Below are 23087 nucleotides of genomic sequence, written 5' to 3'. Positions count from 1 at the left end.
ATGCTACCGAGAACCAGAATTTGAGACTTAGCTTGTCACAATGAAGATCATTGTGAGAGTCATACAGATAAGATCTATCAAATTTTCATCCATCATATGTGAATCCAACGATCTCCTAACCTCTTTAACTTCTCATGAACGAGTCCTCTATCTCAACCCACATGCCGCCCCTCACTTCCATCTCACGCGCCACTGCCCCATATGCTACATCTGCCCTCCGCTTTGCCATCTCCGACGCCAGTGCAACCTACCCTCCTCCGCCGCCCCTCACCCTCCTCCACTGATCTCTTTTCTCGACGCCCCTCCTCCCGGTGCTCCTCCACCTCCGCCGTCACCCTCGACTGCTCCCTCACTAACCACTTCAAATAATAACGCCCCCATCGCCAATCCCGCCCAACCAGTGGTTCTCCACCACCGTGGTAGGCGACACCCTCGACGCCTCGCCGTACCACCCACTGCCCACCACCACCGCTTGACTGAACTCCCCTACCATCCCTCTATAGTCAGGGGTCACAAAACCCCATGAAAATCCCAAACCTTAACTCCAATCTGAACCCCTAATTTTCACTGAAGATGTTGATGGTCTCACAGGGGATGATGAGAGCTCGCTAGAGAAAAAGAATACACTAATCTCTACGCAAATCATAAGGTATGAAATTTGACATATATCCACCCTTAAATATGTCAATAGATAGTTACTATTTTTGAGATTTAATCCTAAGAAAATACGAGTATCTGTACCGAGTCTAGAATTCAAAACCAGAAAGTAGATTCTATCATAAGTACTCTAATCAATTGAGTTATGCTCGGTTCGTTCAGAATTATTAGATATCGATGTTGTGATGAGGCTTTTTGTATTTAAAGGGTCATAATGGTGATGGGAGATTGATGGGGGAGTCGGTGGTGAAGAGAGCTTACTCGTCTTAGTTTTCTATTCTCTAATGGCGATAGATGATTACATGGTAGGTTTGTACACCAAACTCATATATTGTGACATGTTCTTTTAGTAGGGTCAATGTCTCGTGGATCTCTAACCTTTTCGTTGTGATTTGTTTGTTGTTGCATATCCTATTATAGCTCAAATCAATTAAAATAGAGATTAATATTGTTTTGCTTGGAAATAAAATCAGTATCTTGAAGCAGAGCAATGCATACTACTCTTTTATAAGAACATGTATGCCTTTCAAAAATAAGTAAATGAAGTTATCTGGCAGATTTCATCGCGTAAGTATCCCTGATGATAAGATTAGTCAGTGAAAATTCTTAGATTACCTATACTACCACCATGGGGGCTCAATGGGTTAATTCGTTTATCATAGCTTGGTTATGTGTAGCAAAGAGACTCCGGTCGCGATGTTGGCCAACCACATGCATGAAATTAAGCATAATGGAGCTAGACCATGCTTGGCAAAAGGCCACCAGGGTCTCTGTTTGTTGTAATAATAAGACTTCTGTTATCACTAACAATGCACGAGCATTTAACGATTATCGGAAGAAATAAGGAAGAAACTTTAATTCGAGATGTTCAACAATTTTGTGAAATGAACTGGCTAGAGAATTGTCAATTAAAGTAATAAAACAGAACAAACCATAAATGATAAAAGATACAAACTCCAGACCCAACTTAGAGAACTCCACATCCAGTGAATAAACCACATCTTATCGCTCATATTAGATCTGTGCAACAACGTTTACTCCCCACTGACAACCCATACAAAAATAGATCAAGGGTGGATCTAGCAACTCCAACTCTCTTGGCTCAGATAACGCGGCACATTCTTGCACGTCAAGAAAAAATTGCAACACTTCCCTCACAGATCGGGGTTGATATTGCCAGGTTCGTGCACGCGCGCTGAGACGTCGCATGCGACCGCGGAAGGCACGGGCCGCCTTTGCTTCGCGGTAGGTTCGCGTGGCCTTTTCCCCAAGCGGTGCACTCGCACGGCACCGGCCAGCGGCCTCCAGTTCCATGCATGGCTCCCACCCACACCGTTGCTTTCGCCTCCTCGTTTTCGGCGAGCACCGTCACATGGGAAGCATGCGTATGGGGTGCACCGCAGCCGTCCCCATCGTCATACATCAATTCGGTCCTAAGGAAAGAAGAACCTTCGCAGGCAGCAGGGCCGGGGGCACGGGGAAAAGCCCATTCCTGTTATATGGAAACATCCGTAGAGGGCAGAAAGTTTGGTTCACGAGTGGCAGCTTGCGAACCAAACGGCCAAACTCCCTCTCGGCCAGATAAAATCATAGAGACGTGCCGTGCCGTAAGTGAAAGTTGAAGGTGATACAAGAGATTTTTGGTTGGTCTTGGATAAACTGGTAGCCACCCCACACCGGCACTTATAGCTCTGGTTTGGAACGAGGAAACATTAGTTGATTTTTGTGGAAATCGCAATGTTTTTTCTGTGAAATTTCTACAAAATTCTATGAATTTTCAGCTTTCTAACTAGGGGCTTGTACCATCGAGGGGTACTTTGTACACGGACTAGTATTCCAATTTTTGTCTCCTTTGAACACCAAGTTGCATGTGTACATGCACTACTACAGAACAGGTAATCACTACTGGCTCGTAACTGCCTTTATGGTAGTCCCATCAGTTCATGTCACTAACCGGTAGTGATAGTACAAAAATATTACTCTCGGTTGATGATATGAACTGACATTGGTAGTCACCAATCGGCGATGATAGCCCCACACCCTATTCAAAATTTGACTATTGCCAACAACAACGCACAACAACATATATATACACACACATATAGAAACATAAAACAACATATAATCAAATATCATTCAACAAAGTTTTGCAACAAGTTTGCAATAAGGATCTACAAGACTTCGAAATAGTTCAAGTTTCAATCATAGTTCTACCTTTTAGATTTACTACAAGGTATTGACATATCTAGGTCGCTAGTATCTTATGAAGGACTTTACGCAGAGCCGGTTCATGAAATGCATCCTTTGGATTGACAACCTCATTATGGATGAACTCGACGAGTTATTCTTGAATTACTATGATTTCATTGCTTAGTAATGGACTTATGTTCAGCTTGATGCACTATTGTTAGAAGAAATTAATCTTGAATACGTATAAAAAATAAAAAGTAGGCATCAATATATATTTACATGCCTCAATATCATCATTACTCCAATTGTCCCTGGTGAATCCGTGTATGTGCTCACATACATAGAACTCATATAAATTATTACCTGGGTCCTGCCTCAAACACTGAAAAAGAAATGAAAGCATTAGCGGTATGGAACGAATCATTTAGTAGGAATTATGAGACATGAATATTCTATACGTATCAGGAAGTTCATTCGGATAAAGAAATCATTTATGCATGGCAGGTATCGAGCACTATTCTTACAATATCGTCGTACGTCTTGTGCATGATTATGATTAGTAACTAGAGTTAGATTTAATTGAATAGAAGATTACCAGAGCAATAAAAAAATTATAATCGAGTTCACCTATTTAACACACCTAGCTATGATGGGTTGGTATTGTTTTTTTTTCTCTCCTTTGTAAGTCCAAGACAATGTTCCCCTTTGGAAGCATATCTCCGAATAGACATAACAACTCTGTGAAGCTCTTATCCAATCAATCATCGCTTGTCTTTAAGTGCAATAATATTAGCATGGTATGCTGCTTATTGTGCTTATCCTTGCAATCCAGAAATAATGCTGTGTTCTTGTCCTGTACTATTTGTTCGAACTTTTGATGTTGTTTTTTATTGGCCAAGTCCCCCTCCTCATCGCACAACATTTGATTTAGATCGTCTTTGTCGCTATCAACCAATGTATCCTCGACCATCGTCATATTGTTGTCTTCGTCAACTGACATATTATTGTCTCTGTCTTCTTCAATAATGTGTTGCCCTTCATGTAAAATATGATCATCTTCGTCGTGCTCGGACCAACATGTATAGCCAAACTTGAAACCCTATCGAAATAAGTGTGCGCGAATCTACTTTATGGTAGAAAACTGCTTATTATTCTTGCAATCAATGCATGGGAAGCATATATACTCCGCTAGCATAAGTCTATTGTATGGCGTAGCATCGCTCAAAAAAGAAGTCACGCTGTTAAAAAAACTTTAGGTCACGACGGTCTACAATGTACATGTATCTTCGGTCAATCTATAATTTATGATTATCATAATATTTTATTAATTACTAGTTGAATGTCCGTGCGTTACAATAAGAGCTAAAAATTTGCACACGATAACATTGTTGGCTCCTCTAAAACATCCATCATCGTCGAAGTATCTTTCAAGTTGCAACATTGTTGAAGCACTGCAAATACTAAAAGACCAATCATCTTCATGTTAATTGTATCCACACACTCGTTTCAACAAAACCCTCTGAGCTCATGCACATAAACATAATAGTCACCAGGAAAAACATAAGAAATGCAAGTACTGACTTGTCATATTGCTCTTTGCATGTTTCTCTCCAAGGAGTGGCCGTGCATCTTTATTAAGTGAGATCATCTCGACCTGCGCTCAATACAAGCCCCGTTACAATAAACCACAAAGGAAAATACCCCCATTGAGATTAACTACAGGGACAAATTGATGCTCACCTTCATGGTGAGAAAGAGCTTCACAAAATTCTGAGTGAGTAGTCCAAGCGACTTCTCCTACCTATGGTCAGAAAATACAACACCCAAAAGTCAAAACTTTAGGTTAAGACACATAAACATAAGAGTCACTAGGAAAGATAGGATGAAAAGATCATGACAAAGTAGCTATACCAGATCTGAGCCGGTAGCAAGGTGCATCAGGCTTATCAGATAGATTGTCCACCAATTGGCTGAGCTTCTTGCTCTCGACATCCTCATCAGTGTCGCCCAATTTATCATCATCTTCATCATCCAAGGCCTTTGCAATCACAAAACCCAGAGACTTGTTCTATCAGCAGCAAGTAATTTGTAGCACAACCAGTGGCAAACAAATCAAGTAGAAGAAATCCAACATTAGCTGCAGATGATTCCTCCAGGCGTTGTGGCACCGCTGAACCAGACATTTCACTCAATGCCCTTTCATGATCGAAATAAAAGAATAAAAGGGGGAACTATTAATAATCTTGCTAGAATTCGAAGGTCAAACTCACATTTGGTGGAAAAAAAAACAGGGGATGCAATCCAAATCTTGAGTTCCTTCAGCGCCATAGGGACTCCCCCGAAGCCAAGCCATGCATTCTGACTCTTGGCCCTCCTCACAAGAATCTGCAAGATGTTCCCCGAGCCCCAAGTGTTAAAACAAAAGACCACATCAAGATTTGGAACAACGAGAAAGATAATTGCGTGCAAAGAAGGAGAGCAAGGAAACCAAGCCTCACCCCGATGCTATCGAGCACACTAACAATGTTGTAGATCTAGCGCCACTCGATGCTGAGCCGATTGGTCATGTCGTCCAGCCCCACCACCTCCACTTCCTCCCGGTCGTACAACATCATGAAGCTACAACCCTATAGCATGAGAAGAAACCCTAAGTCAAAGAACTGAATGCCAGGAGCATCTTGCACGAATTAAGGCGAGAGAGGAATAGAGCCTTACTTGGAGCAAAGCAAGCTGAGCGACTTCTACTTGCAGCTGTACGTGTGGTGGCGTCAGGCATGCCCCACGCCAGTGTTGGCGTCGGCTTCCTACACGGCCACCTGCAGAGACATCGATGGGGGCAGGGGCTACACAGGAGCCTCATCGCCGGAGGAGGAGGGCCTAGTGGTGGCGGAGGCATCCATTGCGGTGTGGGAGCTCAAAGGGTTTGGTTGAAGTGGCGGAGAGGGGAAAGCTTGTCACTTAGGGAGGATAGGACCGGAAGCAGGACACAAGAGTATGTGAGAACCACTACACTTTTTTTTAAGTAGTAGAGATTTTAAATCACTTGAATTAAAAAACATACAATCCATCAAAAACTAGAGCAAATTAATTTTAGTAATCATACAATAGCATATGCCTTCCTCTACTAATGGATTACCTCACATCTTGATTGGTCCATGTTTGAGAGCCCATCTCTTTCCAGCACTTGGCCTGGGTCGGAGGAGTCGCTTACTGAATGCTACCGCATTCACTTGCATCAAGCGATTGGAGCTGTCATCCCTAGAAATTTGTATTATTATTTATTAAGAGACACACATCCCTGGCTATTCAACCCCTTTCTATGAAATGACTCAAGAAATTCATTAAATTAATAAAAAGGAACATGAAAAATCACAATTTGAAAAAAGACAATATATATTAACTAGGTCATCTAAACCATCAATTGGAGCCAGATTTTGATCTACGCAATTTACACACATCTACAAGTACGCATAATTACAATTTATTCTCTAAATTAGAGCCTAATTAAAGCTCTAGCTCCTAAAAAGTTTATTTCCCTGGAATCATTAATATTAAAAAACTTGAGCAATCTAGCAAATAAATCCAACTGCAATTAAAATATAGATCTAGTTACTAACCTTGGAGCACTTAAGGCATATGTATTTTTCCTAATTTATAAACCTCCAAGCACAAGGTCACAAAAATGGTTGCCATCGAATAAAAACAGAGCTAATCCCTGTGTTCTGCTCAAGCTCAAATAGGGAAGATCACACGCCTTTATATACAATAAACTTGTCACTACCGACTCGTAACATGAACCGATAGTGATAAGAAGTATCACTGCCGGCTTGTGTAACAAGCTGACAGTGATATATCACTATTGTAACAAATCAGCAAGGATAAGGAGTATCACAGCCAGTTCACAAGGGATCAATGATTGATCATATGTTGGCATCTATGAACCGCTAGTGATACTTCATCACTTATTGCCAAACTGGCAGTGATAAGGGGGTAAGAAAGGAGGTATGCAGTAGTACAGTGGTGGAGCTAGGATTTAAAGAATGAGTATTTGAAGTTATTAAAAATATTTAATTTTAATGTAATCACTAACCGACGCATCGCACAATAGTGCGAAAGATTTTTTTTTAAAATATTAGCTTTTAGCGTGAGAAGCTATTTTGATTAAATCCAGTATAATATACTATGCAATGGGTGTGCGGTAGCGCGAAGCAAAATTTGTGTACCCACTGATTATCCAATAGTAAACGAAAGGCATGTGAAACGCACTGTGTTAGTACATACGGAACATTTGCAATTTTACCTAGTTCACCTAGCCGAGACAAGAGTCAGAAGATCAAATTCATTTGAACAATTTTTAAAAGTCGACCATGACACTTATATTATTTTTCTACACCATCAGAACAACAATAGAAGTGAGATAGTGAATTATTTGTTTTAAAAAAAGAAATAGAGGATTATAAAATTGAGAACTTATCGTGTTGATGCAGAATTAGGAAATAACGTAATGGACACGAGGGATGGGCTACTAATGTTAGAGTGGTATGAGTGGTAAAGTTGGGCATAGGATGGGTGCTTCCTGTACGGGAGGATTTTTATAGTCTATTGGCGTTCAAAACTTACAGCAAATATATCAAAACACTTATTAACTATCATCTATATGTGGTATATACTATATGTACCAATTTTTTTGCCAAAAATAATAGGTTCAGTAGAATACTTGAATTATAGTAGCTCCGCCCCTGGGTAGTAGTAGTGACTGTTAGTGGCACGATTGATACCGTGGTTGCTCCACCTTGATGCCACATTGCTACTTCACCGTCTCTCTACTTCGTTGTGTCCCTATCAAGCCTCTGCCCCTAGCAGCACCAGCTCTGGCCATTCTAATTCGCCATTATTTGCAATCAATGGCTCTTACCATGGCTCAAGGCCAGTGATACCAGTTACTACACGCTAGGTAGTGGTGTTTCTTTAGGTTGATGCCAGCTACCTGAGGCATCTTGCAGTGCTGATACCTACCTCTAACAGATCATCAATCTTTATGGTTCTCATTCACGTGCAGATAATTGCTAGGTAGATCTTAGAGCCAACCAATAGGATTATCACTGATTAACAACGCCTCTGCTCCGTATGGGGGCCTCTGAACCAATGACGATTCGTTTTGGTTTTATAGCCCAATGGCCATTGTCCATAGTCGGCGATGCATCTATCGCCTTACTTATTAATCTCAATTATAAATAAATATTATTTTAGATATCGATACGATCATCAAAATGTATCTTTTGACTATTACTTTTTAGTATAATATGTTTATAGAATATAGCGAAGTTAGACTATTATAAAACTATTTTTGGAGATAAATTTATCCTATCATTTTTAATATCCAAATTCAATATATAAAGAGTAATTTATAGTAAAAATTTAAAAATGTTAATCACATCAATCCATAACTATACTTATTTTTAACGGAGAGAGTGCGTCGCTAGCTCGACAATGCATGTCATCATCAAGTCATCACCGAGCAGGAAATGTGTTGCAAGGAAGACGCACCGGATCTTCACAAGCGGGCTGCTGCTGCCTTCTTCCTGCGTTTTAATTGCGGCCAGCACGCGTTGGTTCAACGGTTGTGGATTGTCCGGCCCGGCTAAATGTTGGGCAAACACTAGGTTGCCGATAGGTGAACAGGTGAATCTTAGGCACCATCCGATTCTCTTTAGTTTATATGTTTGTATGAAGAATTCACAAAATAGATGAAACGGTTAGTTTTTAGTCTATTTGTAGCAAACTACAGATGATCGAGGATTGACCCTTTTACATCCTACACATACGTAATATACTACATAGCGTGCATGCGTTACATAGCGTGATCCGCTTTGTGCAGCGTGCGCGTAGGCCAAGCCATTTCGGCAGGGAGCATCAGGGATGACGCACACTGGCAGAGCTTAATGGAGACCAAGGGGGGCCTTGGCCCCTCCTTATCTTTAAAAAAATACTTAGTAATGCACAGTAAACATGTATTTATCAAGTAATAAATTAGTTTTTTACATAAGTTTGTTGATGAATCTTTTGAACTGGCCCTCCCTTAATTTTTGTTGAAGCTCCGCCACTATGACGCAGCCTCCATATGCAAGCGCCCTCTTCTCAGTGTCACATCACTTGCCACAGTCACCGGAAGAAACAAAAAGCTCTCCACTACGAACCACGTCGGGACAAAAATTCCAGCCAGCCAGCCAGCTGTGCCGACGCCTCGTTTCCCGTCGGCCTCACACGCCACCGCTGACAGCGACGGCCGGCGGAGGAGTCGCACGCACGAGCTATGGAATGCTCTTCCTCTGACAAATGTAATCAGTGACATAATGTTGAATAATCTGAGCTTAATGACATTCTAGTATGTGTGATGTTGAAGCAATAAAGTGCTATTAGATCACTCGGAGCGTAAATTTTTTGACGAGGTTGTTTTTAAATTTAGTATGGTCGATGACATGCTCTAGAAGACTGCACGCTAGCTTCGCAAGAATTTTGGCTTTTATTGAGGATGCCAAAGTATGCTGAATCTGTTAAAGTTTGGGTAGGTTTGGCGTTGCAAGCAAACAATTAGAGGTTAGGCATATCCATTGAAGCCTTGTGCAGCCGCATCAAATGATTTTTTTGGTCATCCAGCAAAAATCTCTTAAATAACTGGGAGAAGATGACTTTAGATTCCTTAGTACGAAAGTAATTGTTTTTCAGGAAATTCAGTGCCCCAATAACCATTGTGATTGACATCAGTATTAAAAATCAAAGAGATCACCATCGCCATCTAGTAATTAATCAAAACGAGCCTAATATGGTTCGGTTCACATGATCACCAGAAATAACAAATTTTACTCAGTGCATGACGACAATAAATTGGCCCCAAACCAGTTTACTCCAAAGTCGCGACTGAATCATATTTTGGTTGACTATAATTTGTGCAAGAATAATTGAAGTGTTTATTATGATTAGGGTTATTCTGCAGTTGTGTTGTGTAACCTATTACGCCGTGGACCTAATTTTTCTCAAAATCTAAATATAAATTAAAAGAGAAAGATAGTTTACATTTCCTCGGGATACAAGTCAGATACCACTGGAGACGATGAGATCAGATTGGCTGCAATGTGTTGCAGCGAGACAAATAAGTGGCCGGGGAAAAGACCATGCAAAGGAGCGAGGTTGACTAAACACTATGTGACGCGATGACAATGGCAGTCAACAAGGACAAATATAATCTATGGTTCCTAGCGTTGACCCGATGATTCGCTTCCCAAAACCCTAATCTCATTTTGTTTGGTCGGGTAGTTGGTCAGGAACCGATCTAGTATTTTAATAATATTAGTTACATGCATATATTTCGCATGTAATACGGTCATGCGCGTGAAGTAGGCTCGTGCGGGAGCAGTCGTGGCAGCGCGCGGGAGTGTGAGCGGAAGCGCGTGCGGCAGGTGGGTCCACACGGGAGCAGATGCGAGACCATGCGAGGTAGGCGGCCCACGCAAGAGCACGTGGCAGCGTGCTTAGGCGCGGGACGTGGGCCCACGCAGGGAGCGACACGAACCGTAGGTGCCAGATACCGGAAGCAAAACACATGCGAACGGAACAGGAATCACTACATATTTTTTAAGTAGTAAATATATGTATATAGCTAAAAGATGAAGTCACTAAAAATATGAATAGTCTATTGAGTTAGAATGCATTATGTAATTTTAAAAATTTGATAATTACTAATATATATAACTATTACATATGATATGAAATCATTTTTAAAAAATCTGATATATAAATGCACACCTTTGTCCTAATATAGGCCCGCCAATGCGGTTGGTTAGTCCCAATGCAATTCACCCCTTTTCATGTTAACGAGTTGCCAGAATGTTATTGTGTCCTATGTAGGTGACACGAGGTGTTTTGCCCTTGGCGAAACAAAAAACCATAATGATATCGAGGAGCTGATCTTTCTATATTTGGAAAATAAATCTTGCTTACAATTCTCTTTAATTATAAATAAATTTCATTATGGATATCGACACGGTGCCAAAGATACATATTGGACTACATTTTGGTGTAATATGTTTATATAATATTTCAAAGTTATACTATTATAATATTATTTTTTTGATAAATCTATCTGTATTATTTTTAAATATAGAAAATAAACATATAAAAAATAATTTATAAATAAAATTTGAAAATATTGACTATACGCAATCCTGAAAAAGAGTAATATAATTCACCATAGCGCTACGACTAGGCCTAGACTATTCATAATATCTCAAACAAAGAAAGAAAAAAATCCAGCATACACAAACTCGACAGACAAGAGAAAAAAAAATCATTCGAGAGCGTAGGAAATTAATTTAATTAATAAGAGAGTAAATTAGTTTACCCTTATCCTCTGGCTCTTGGAATGAAGTTCATGCATACGTGCGGGGCCCACCGAGGCAGCGTAGCCTAGTTAACGTGTTCCTGTTCCCCCGGATGGATCAGTCCGTACCACAGCGGAGAGCCCAAAAGCAGCCGCCACAAGTGGGGCAGCAAGTTGCCCGGCCACTGGATGGCGTGATTGCGTCCCGTCCCACCACACCGACCTGCTCCACCGCCGGCCGCCGGTCCATCAGAATTGGACACATGCGTGATGCGCCGTCCCCCGTCGCCGTCCCCCGTTCACGTGCTCGCCAATGCTTGCACTCGCATCTTTCCTCCCGGGCAACAGCGTGCATGCAATGCAATACAACTATACAAGAGGGGCGTTATCCACCTCAACCGAAACACCACTAGTTGTTTGATCGCGGCGGCATCCCTGTATGTGCGCCGTGGTTTCATAGATCATATCTAATACTACCTCTATACATCCTAGCGTGGGGAAACCTATAGGTCGCTGGTATATATGGCGAAACAGGTGGCTAGGCAGCGGCGGATCCTCTTCAATTTTTGGCATAAAGAAGGGAAGAAGGATGAGTAAGAAGAAAAGAGAAAAAGATAAAAGATAAACAAGAAGAAGAGAAAGAGCTCTTACTTTTTAACTCCGAATCGGTTATCGTGGTTAGGGCTAGTGAAACCTACGATCTATCTCTGTGAATATACTGAGGTATAATTAAATAGAGATGGGCAGATGGCTATCTAACTGATACATAATCACGAAACGCAGTCAACGTTAACAAATGTGACTATAAAATTATGAACAAATAGGTGCTTAATTTCACTTTTCACTGTTCCTTGGAAATGCTGCACATGCGCAAGGTAACTTTCTGTTTAGCCCAACAATCAAGCCCATTCGAAACTGGATGACCAGCTACCCGAAAGTTGCTTACAGCTGGCCTTTTGTAGGCACCTAGCTAGCTGATAGCTCCTAGTTGTTACTATATAAGCAGACCCTAATTACAAAGTTCTAATCTTTGTGATGTTGGCAATTTTGTTAATATATTTTGTAGGTAAACACACATGTCTCCTTCTGGATTGATGAGATTGTGCGTCGGTGATTTCTTTATCAAATAGGGTATTTCTTGTTAAATCGTGGGATATATTCACTTTTGTACTTGCCAAAGTAGCTTTATAGACCTTTCTATGGTAAGTTCTCGTTGAAAAAAAAAAGTAGAAGCTAGGGTAAAAAAGTGTGCACAATTCATTATATCAATCATGATTATCGAGAGTTAATTCTTGATAATGTATATGAGTATATCAGATTATGGGCACGTGATTAACGTTTTCGGTGACTGCTGGTGTATGCATCGAAAGAACTCAAAAACACTAGAGTTTATTCAGATTCAGATATCTCTTAGGATAATAGTCCTATATCTAGTGTATTTTTTATGAGTTGGATGAAATGAAATTATCCAGAGTCTCTCCCTTTATAGGCCTAATCATCCCCCTTTATATAGCAGGAGGCGAGGTGTAACGTATACAAACAAGCAGACCGTGCCAAATACGGTGGCTGCCCTATACCTCACAAAAAACAGCTACACCTAGGTCATCATTACAAGGGGTTGGCACGACCGGCTCACCTTGTCCCATCCGCCAAACGTCGTCCCAGCTACTGCAAGGCTGTCACGCTCACCTACCAGACTGTTGTGCTCGCCAGCCAGGATATCACGTAGCATTAAATACAACAGGACGGGTCACACTATCTCTTCTCCGGCTCACGACCTCGCCTATCAAAAGAGTGCATGAGGAAGAAAAATGCATAAGTGGATGATATTAAATATGATTAGACTGGTTAATGATATTAAATATGATTAGACTGGTTAGGTGAGTACCTGCCTTGCGACCAGCAAAAGCTAGTAGTGGGGTTTCCATCTGCGACCAGCAGACTGGTCGCGCGAGCCCTGCCTAGTCGCGGGGGGGGGGGGGCATGATTATGATAATATCAACTGTTAGTTGGCATCCGCTGATGTAGGCCCTCCTAACAGGGGACCTTTTATTTTTTACATCGATAGTAGCCCCCAAGCTCTTTTGTGGATGGAGTGGACTGAGTGGTTCACTGTATGGTTTTGAGGTCGTGGGACACCATTTGGCCATGATCAAGCCTAGTCGAATCACTTGGGCCCCATGTGAACATAAGTTTGCTCAAGGAGTGGTCACCGATATGGCCCTCTTTTGTGGTCGACTCAAGAAACCCCATCCTGAGAGGAGGTTTAAACATAGAGAGAGAAGAGAAATATTAATTACCACCAAACTCGAGAGAATTTCGGTTCCCCACACCCATCCTTCCAATTTTTGAACTGGCTGGACTCCATGACGGTTGGGATATTGCGTTGACCCTATAAATTGGGAAGCCCAAGGTTCCCCATCCTTTCACCACCTCCCATAGCCTCCAAGACTTTTGCGCTTAGAGCCCTTCTTCTCCGTCCCCGTTCTTGCACTCGTAATGGCGCTGTGCACCGGCAACGAGCCAGATTTCCCTAAATCCAGGTGTAATGCGACGAGGCTAAAATATATGCGCGATGCTCGCCTGCTTCCTCACCACCAGTCTTCTGGATACCACTCCGGGGAGAGCGTGCCTGCTCCCCTCCAAGGGGAGGGCGTCATGTTTGTTTCCTTCTTCTTGGCTGGCCCCGTGCTGACCTTCTCCAAGTTCTTCACCACCATCATTACCTTCTATGACATCCATCACCTCCATCTTAACCCCAATTCCATTATCATGATGAGCATATTTGCTCACATGTGAGAGAACTTCATTGAGATCGAGTCGTGTCTCGATCTCTTTCGATTTTCCTACTCGACCCGGTCGATGATCGGACCGGTCACTAGGAACTATGGGTTCCGTCTTCGCGATGGCATCCCAGATTCCTATCTCGAGATAGGACTCAAATCGTCGTGGTTGGGTTGGAGGAAGGATTTGTTCTACCTATCGACAGACAATGCCTTGGACAACCTACGCATGCCGAGCGCACCAGCGCTGGTAATCAAAAACTGGGGGAGTGCTCCAAAGACAACTCTAGAGCCACTGACCCTTGTCATTCATGTCAAGTGGCTTAGGGAAGCTGGGCTGACAAGATTGGACATCATCCGTGATTTCATAATGCGCTGGTTGTGCCGCTTGCGGAGGAGGGCTCCTCCGGCATTACTATACACTGGGAGCGACAATGACACCCAGGAGAGCTCCATGGGTAACATCACAGCCGTTTCTTTGTTGTTTTTAATGCTAGGCTCATGACCCTTTACATATTCCTACTGTCCAAATCTCATCGATGATGCCATCGATTCGCGGGTCTCAATCCTAATGTCGCTTTCCCCAAGAAAAGATGGCCCTCCGCGTGGCGCTTCTATTCTATGTGGCCTTCCTTCGTCAGAGAGGGTTTGGCTAGACTGGTAAGTTCGGCCTCTCCCCGTAATCATCGCTCTAAATCCTTGTCCTGGGAGAAGGGATTTGTGACTTAGGCTATTGCAGGGTCTTCCTCCGGTCGATGTCTTGCGTCCGATAGTAGATGAGGTCATGGAGGTCATTCGGGAGATCAATCTAATCGCCCAAACAACCACCCCATCGCCCAGCACCACCCCGGTCGGTCGCCAATCTGGTTGTGGTATAGAACACAAACAATAACCCCATCACCTAGCACCACCCCGGTCGGTCGCCAATCTGGTCATGGTACAGAACAACCTAGTCATGGCTACGACCAGACTCCTCAGAGCCAGCCAATAACCATGGGTGGAGATTCTGCGAGCAGTGCCAGACGACAGAGGGTTGACCTACACTACCTCGACCATCCTCACTCTGACCAAGGCTGCACCGACCAGACCCCCTTTGACCAGACACGCTTAGACTGGGCCAGGGGCGATCAAGTTACTGCCGGCCAAGGCCTTACGCCAACGGGGAAGAGAGCGGTGGAGGACTTGGATTCCGCGGAAGTGTCCAAACGAGGATGAGGCTCGTGTTCACCCCTCCGCCCACGCGGTAAGTTTTCTAGTTAGGTGTAGATGCTTCGGAAGTCTTCTTTTTTTCTTGACTTCGTAGTCTGTTGCTTCTACAGGTCCTCGACCTCACCATAGGCCCCAATCATAGCTCCTCCTCCAGCACCTCAACAAGATGCTCTAGCCCCTCAGCCTCCAGTGGCTCTGACATCGGGAGAAATGGTTGTGACCTCCACGTCTGTGGAGCTAGTCGTAGAGCCCGCTCTGAGCTTCGACATGCTTTCCTTGGTCACCAGCCTTCCCGCTTCTATCTGAAGACTGATCACCAAGAAGAAGGTAACAGACAGCAGGTGCGCCGAACTAGAGAGGCTAGTGACCGAAGAGAAGAAGGCAAAGTGCTTGCTTCAGCAAAAAATGCCAAGCTTCAACAGGAAAATGTCGCACTCACTGCTGAACATTCGCAGCTTAAGGAGGATGAGCAAAAGACCCGCTGTATTCTTGAGGGAGCCTTTAAGGCAATCCGGTGACCTGCAAAATTCACTACGCTAAACTTGATTATATCTTGATCACAAAGAGAAAGTCTGTAATAATTATCAAGTTCTAATCATACTGGCATGTGTACCTTTTAAACAAGTCTCAATCATCACAAAGAACCCTTAGTGTAGTTTAACCTCCCTCAGTTCCTTGATAGGTGGATCAGATTGATTAACTCTCTAACTATACTACTAAGGCCAGGAAAATATACAATTCTCCTCTTGTTATGTGATGTGAACCTTTATCTTCTATTGAAATGATCTGAAGCGGAAGTGCAGCAATTTTTATTTCATAATTCACCTTGTCAACAAAGATGGATCTTTTTTAAAACCCAGTACAACGCGCAGATATACGCACATATTCAGATCATCACATGCACACACTTACATAGTGCCTATTAAAAGACTAGAGATGCAAAGCTTGTAGATTGACGAGGTCATCACAGATAATTCGCTATCGACTGGTACGTTAGCTATCACTAAAGAAAATTTTGTTTTGGTGAGATACACAAGGAGCAAACTTATGATTTGATTCTTTGTATGAGTAAGATGTACAACCACCTTCACTAACCATCTAAGCTAAGGTTTGGTTCTCAACAAAGATTGATCTTGGATGTGTAGATAATGGATTTGGTCACAATAAATATTGTGGTGCCCATTGATTGGTTATTGCTGTTCCATCTGGTATATAGATAGTCCTTCGTTGCAAAGCTACTAATAAAAATGTCACATCTGGATAATTAACTTATTTGCTGGTGATGTGGGCAACTAATCACACACCTACCTGTGTGATGAAAGCAGCAAAGTTGATGTGGAATGTGATGTATGCTTCTGAACAACGAAATGTGATGATTTGCAACCTCAAATACGATCGATAGCTTCACATGTGTAAGATTCAGGTTGGAGTACGCCCTACCTCATTTTTCTTCATATCTCCAATCATCAGATTCAGTATCATTTTTTAGTTCGTTATTGAAGGGGTGTATGTTTATAGACATCTCCACATGGTAATTACCAAAGAAGTTGTCATTTACAGTTTCTTAAACAAACCAAGAAATCATGCTTTCTAGTAAAATGCTTGCATGTCGTTATAAACAACCATAAACATAAAAAAAGATTATATTGATTGCACACAATTAGCCAATATAAGTAGATGCTTATAACATGACAATGATTGATGGTTACAGTAGGATCGAGTTCAAACAATCGATTGGAGTACTGTAATCATTAGTGGGAGAGAATAAAATATTAGCAGCAAAAATGATCACATTAAGAGAGGCAATTCCCATACACGATTATCAAATGCACTATTGCTTTATACGGCTCAAAACAAACAGGCCACATGGTTCAAATACCCAAAACTGTAATGGAAATTTCATGTACATACCGATTAGAATCGAACTCAGTCTTCCACGTAGTCATAATGTCACACCGTTGAGCTTCAAATACCCTTGTTCTATACTACCACTACTACTTTGCACGTAATTTTCCTTTTCGATAAAAATACTTTGCAAGTAGCATTAGCCCTAAAACATAATTTAATGATTAAAATGGTGAAACGTATTCCCTTTAAAGTCGCAATCTCACGGTGTTCCCTACAACTACAAAAGCATGCATCGATGATTAGCAACAACGTGCCTACAAATCGACATGGGCCCCATGATAACTTCTAAAAAGGATGCAATAATTCATCTGCTGCCTCCTAACAACATATTTTGTTGAATTTGCTCTTCATCGTTCATCCCTTTGACATTTGATCATCTAGCTAGCGAGAAATAGTTGATGTGTTGACGAGCTTATTAGCACCAAGCTGCTAATTTCTTTACCAGTATACTAGTTAGCCCACCGCTTGGCCAGTTTTATGACAGATGGCTTGATAGTTCTGACTTATACGTACGATGGGTTATTTGTTCATTATTTTTACAGTATTCGCGACATGACCTTTTGCTCCGCGCAGACAAAGATTCATCCCAGCCTTCTCTTGTCCATACCTGACGCCGCCCTTCTGTTTGGAAAACTTAGCTTCGACTATGTTGAAACCAACTAACTTCCTTTGAAATTTGGATAAATTGTTTGAGTTTTAGTTCTTCGGTTTTTTGGTTCTTCGGTTGTGTTTCCGGCTTGAAAATTTCACAATCCCAGATACCAACAATTTAGGAGTTTCCACTAAAGGATAGTCATCATGGTTCGGTTTTTGGTACAGTGTTCTAGTCTCTGTGGCTTCAGCCATCCTCTTAACCTGTCTTTTAAATTTAGCTTCTAGAACAATTGATCAATTAATTATAATTACATCTAAATATGTATCCCGGATTATCCAAGAAAGAAACTATAAATATTCACTAATAATTAATTTCGAGACATAAGTATCGTTCTTTTTTTTGTGTGGCTAAAACCAACCGGCTGTTGTACTAACTTCTTGCAAGAGACAAGCTCGATTGTAGTGCAGAATTATTTGAGAGATCGGAACATATGTTAGAATCTGTACAATCATGTTAGTTTAGAAACTTTGTAATATATGGACCGTCAACATATGTCTAGTGACACGCAAAGTGTTCAGACAACTAATATATACTGAGATTGAGGAACCCTCTCATGAAATTCCTCTGGTAGCTAGTCAGATTAATTGACATGCTAGTTAAATCAAGGAAGACGAAAGGATGGAAACATACAATTGAACAATCCCTTGCAACAAGTAGGGGTCTTAATTCTTTTGTTTTCTTTCTTTTTCACCTGAAGAGGGGCTTTAATTCAAAAGCAAATAAAATTTAAATGTATACACACAATTACAGATATATCAACAAAATTGCAATATAGCACTGATGATGTCCATAGCTTTGTAACTCAAAAACTCTTAAAATAGTACATTACAGATAGAACATGATATATCCATAGATTCCTCAGTAAGAAAAATAATAGTTTTTCAGGAAATTAGGTATCCCAATAATCATTGATTGATATCATACTTCGTAATTCTCATGCAGATGGTCCCAATGATTTTGCCAAAATGCACAGATTTGCAAACTAAACAATGGTATAAAAAAAATCAAAGGGATCACCATCCACTAATTAATCAAAGCAAAGAGACTCTCGTAATCTGGTTCATTTGACATTATCACCATAAAGAAACAAATTTTAAACAGCGCATTGAAACCTAATTAATTTAGGTGCAAATACTTATCAAAAAGAAATACGTCAATCTGCCATTTGCTCTATTTTAATTTGTGCTATAATGATCAATGTGGTTTCAATTTTGCGACAGGGCTCCTGCTTTGTGTTAAACTAAGGTTACCTTGCAGTTGATGCGCTACTGTGTTGTGCTGTATACTCTATTTTCTCAAAAATAATAGAAAATATATTAAAGTATGATTTGCATTTCTTTTGGGCTTCAAGTCAGGTACTATAGGAGATGATAAGATATTCAGATATGCATCTATGCGACCGGATTGGCTTAACGAGACAAAGTGGCTGGGGAAATTTAAGATGAAGCAAGGAGCCAGCAGATTGACTATAGGTGGTTGCTTCTGGAGTCAAGACAGACAGGTCCATGGTTGCTCGGCATTGACCTGAGTCGCTTTCGCCATTTGTTTTTATTACTTCCCGGTTTAATTGTCCAATCCTTAGTTCTTTCGTCTCATCCAGGTTGGTTGAATAAATGCGTTCCATAACCTTTATCGCATTTTGCTACATCAAGTTGTTCTAATCCACCTTCTATGCATATTACTGCGAGCTCGACCAACTTGTACGTTGCAAGGCTAGTAGGCATGCACGTTATCGTTTTCGACTCTGATTCTTCGTTTATTTTCAATAAAGCTGACATAACGTGTTTTGCCCTTGGTTGAAAAAAAAACAAAGATTGAGAATGAAAACTGAGCCTTAAGCCCTTAACCACGATTGATGTCTCAGCATGCTCGAGCAATTATCTTGCAGCCACCACACGTAAAATAACCGTCGGCAAACATTGAGAATTCAGTAGCGACATGGGAGTCCACCGGGGTAGTTAGCTTGCATGTTGGTAATACGGTTGAGATGTGTCTTGATTTATTTTACGATGAGTGATTGATATTTGTGTGGTTTTTATTAGTTAGCATATGTATGGTTATATACTGTAATGTTTATTTTGTCTAACTGAAGTTGAAAAGAATTAGAGTTTGTATCGGTGTCTCGGTGCAGGAAGCTTGCACTTATCGGATAGTCTGGTGTGAGGGTTTTTGACCTCACCAGATAGTCTGGTGTTTGGTAGATGTGAGCACCGGAGAAAAGCAGAGAAAAATTCATTCATCGGAAGGTCCGGTGTGGGTGAGAGTGAGACCGGACTAATTTTTCCAGAGAATGGTGTAAATATGAAAGTCTGGTGCGGTAGCTGCATCGGATGGTCCGTTGTGTGCACAGGTGAACACCGGAGGCTTCACAGGACAAAGATTTTCAGAGAGGTTGAAAAACTAAGTTTCAATGATGATGTACTCACTGGATGGTTCGGTGATGGACGTGTAAACACCGGAGAGTATCACCGGAGCCTTTCAGTTCTGAGGCAAATATTGAGGTGTTCACCAGATTATCCGGTGTTAGGATTTTATGATCATCGAATGAATTTTTCTAGAGAGAAATGCAAACCGGGTTCTAGTGGAGTTGTACTCATTGGATGATCCTGTGTTGCACAGGTGTGAAAGCCGGAGCATCCGGTGTTCACATTTTTGTTATGTCTGATCTTTTTTAATTTGATTTTGATTTGGACTAACAAGTGATCATGTTATATGGTCCTGAAGATACATGTTTGCTGGTCTCATGGTGTGCAGGTAATAGATGCAACTTAGAAGTAGATAACAGATGATCGGGGCTAAGCGGGGTGCTTGGTGCGGATGATCAAGGAGGCTGGGCAAAGTCAAGGATGATTCTAGTAGTACACGTGGAGGTCAAACAAGGCAAGAGATGAAGGTTGATGAAGGCATCATGTTGACAAAGTCAAGCATGCCGGTGCAAGTGACAAGGCGGCCTGAGGGATCGGGAGCGGAAGAGACTTACTGTCGGTCAAGATCGCAAAACGGAGGACACACATCAGCATATGAAGACTTACTTAAGGTCAAAGCAAGCAGCTATGTGTCATGTGTTAAGAAGCGTGCGAGTCGGTTTCTTGATTTGGCTATAAAACCGCGGGCGGATGGAGTGCACATGGTATCATCGGGAAGCTTGCATCGAGGCAAAACTAAGTCATGAAGGTGTCACGATCGTCCGATAGATGGAGAAGAAAATGGACCAAAATACCCACGGTGGTAGGTAGGAATGTACTACAAGAGAGGGGTATTTTGGGAACAGTCAAGGAAACTCGGGGTCAAGTTTCCTAGGCTATGAATAGAGGGGTATGGCTGGTTCCCCCTCGAGCCATCCATATGAGAACCTTGTGCTAGGGTTTTAGAGGAGAGAGAGGAGTGCTTATCTTATGTAATATGTGAGAGTTTTGAGAGATAAATCTTTATAATCCATATAAAATAGGGCTAACCTCTTTGAGTAATGAAGTTTAAGTTTTTGCATATACTTAAATTCTCGTCCTTCTAGTTTCCTTCAATTGGTTCCCTTGTAAGTTTGCAAGTTCTTGATGTTTTGTTGTTGATTTTTGTTTTTCTTTTTGAGCTGAAATTTCAACACCTTGGAAAGTTATTTTTCTTGATGCTAGAGGTATAGAATTCACATACACATATATATATGATGTGGTCTTGAATTTCCTATACCTCTAGACCAATATCTTAGAGAGTTTACTTGCCTGGTGATCTTGTCTCTGTTTTTTTCATCTTCAAAGTTGCGAGCTTTTGGGCATAAAAACACATGCAATGGTTTTGAATAGAACCTATAGTTCATATTCCATCCGTGGAGTCATATTGCCTTGAAACTTTCCATCTTGCTTTGTTTCTTTAAGTATTTTGCTTCTGGTTAAGGTTTTAGGTGTGTTAGGTGATTAAAAATTGGAGAAGGATATCTATTTCGCAACAAATTGTTGAGGCATCTATTCACCCCCCCTCTAGTCATCACTTTCGCTCATACAATTAGTATAATAGCCAGTTTGATCACTTATTGACCTTAACCGGCTTTTTGTAATGGAAAGTGCACATGGAGGCTTATCTCTTAAGCCAAGGAAGTGCAATTTGGGAGGTAGTTGCTTCGAACTACGAGATCCCTGCTACTCGCACGACTCAGGTTCAAATCAGACAGTATGAGGCTAACAACAAGGCCAGAAATATTTTGTTCACAAGCTTGAGTCGAAATGAGTTTGACAGCGTTCAGCATCTACATACTGCCCAGGAGATCTGGACTACTCTGAGTATTTTTCATGAAGGTACTAATCAGACTAAGACTAGATGTCAAATCACATACAACTAAGAGTATCAAATGTTTGTGTAAGACCCCAGAGAGTCTTTGGATACCATATTTGCTCGCTTTGATGGAATTGTTAGCAATTTTCGATCAACTGGTATTTTGCCATATTCTGACCACGAGAGAGCGATCAAGCTTCTCTATGCTCTGGATCATAGCATATGTGAAGTGAAGATCGCATTGGAGAGTTATTAAGTTATGTCACGTGAACTTGTGATGTACTCTTCAACAAGCTCAAGTGCACCGAGATAGCCAAGGCGGCTTAGATTGATCTCGGAAACCCCCTATCTCATAACATGGCATTTGTCGGAGGGTTAACTCCTATCGCAGGGGTCCTGAGGGATCCCTTTTTGAGATTCGGCGGGGGGATGATTCTGAATATGTTTGCTACAGAAATAAATGAATATGAATGCAATGGCAGGTGGTGTGGAATGATCTAATGTAGAACGTAGTAAATGCACTGGAGGAATTTTTAGACAGGTTCGGGCCGCACTGAGCGTAATACCCTACTCCTGTGTGAATGCTATAAATACCCTGAGAATATCTCTCAGAATGTTGTTGGCAAGGATGTCTGTCTATCCTAGAGCTTCGGGCTCCTTGTTCTTGGTGGTCTCGACTTCTATGCTTGTATGAAAGTGTTCTTCGATCTCTGAGCAAGTGTCTGAGAGTTCGAGAGTTGTCCTTCAATTCCCCCCTTTGTTTTGTCCGTGCCCGCTGGCTCCTTAAATACCCGCCGGCGGTAGCGTGCCCTGAAAGGGAGGGCACGAGTTCCAAGGTGCCTTAAATGGAAAGGGAGTCATCATGGCCTCTGCGCGAAGTGATGGGGGGTTGAAAATGCGCCCCCCGCCCGGTCTTTGGTTGTCATAATGGCGCTGGCAACGGGCGCCGTGGAGAGGGCCCACCGGGCAGCCGCAGAGCGGCCCGGCGTGCCCGTTCGGTCTTGTATGTCTACCACAACAAGGCGGCAGACGGGGCGCCTCGGGC

The 23087-nt window shown here is 41.8% G+C and overlaps 1 pseudogene; it reads right to left on the bottom strand.

Annotated features, from left to right (window-relative positions):
* Window positions 1-3206: 3206 nt before the first annotated feature.
* Window positions 3207-6004, bottom strand: LOC133900212 (E2F transcription factor-like E2FE; annotated as a pseudogene).
* Window positions 6005-23087: the final 17083 nt, after the last annotated feature.

Source organism: Phragmites australis, chromosome 19 (assembly GCF_958298935.1).
Source record: "Phragmites australis chromosome 19, lpPhrAust1.1, whole genome shotgun sequence".
Taxonomy (NCBI): Eukaryota; Viridiplantae; Streptophyta; class Magnoliopsida; order Poales; family Poaceae; genus Phragmites; species Phragmites australis.
The sequence above is the reverse complement of the archived record's forward strand: the minus strand, read 5'-3'. Positions and strand labels throughout refer to the sequence as shown.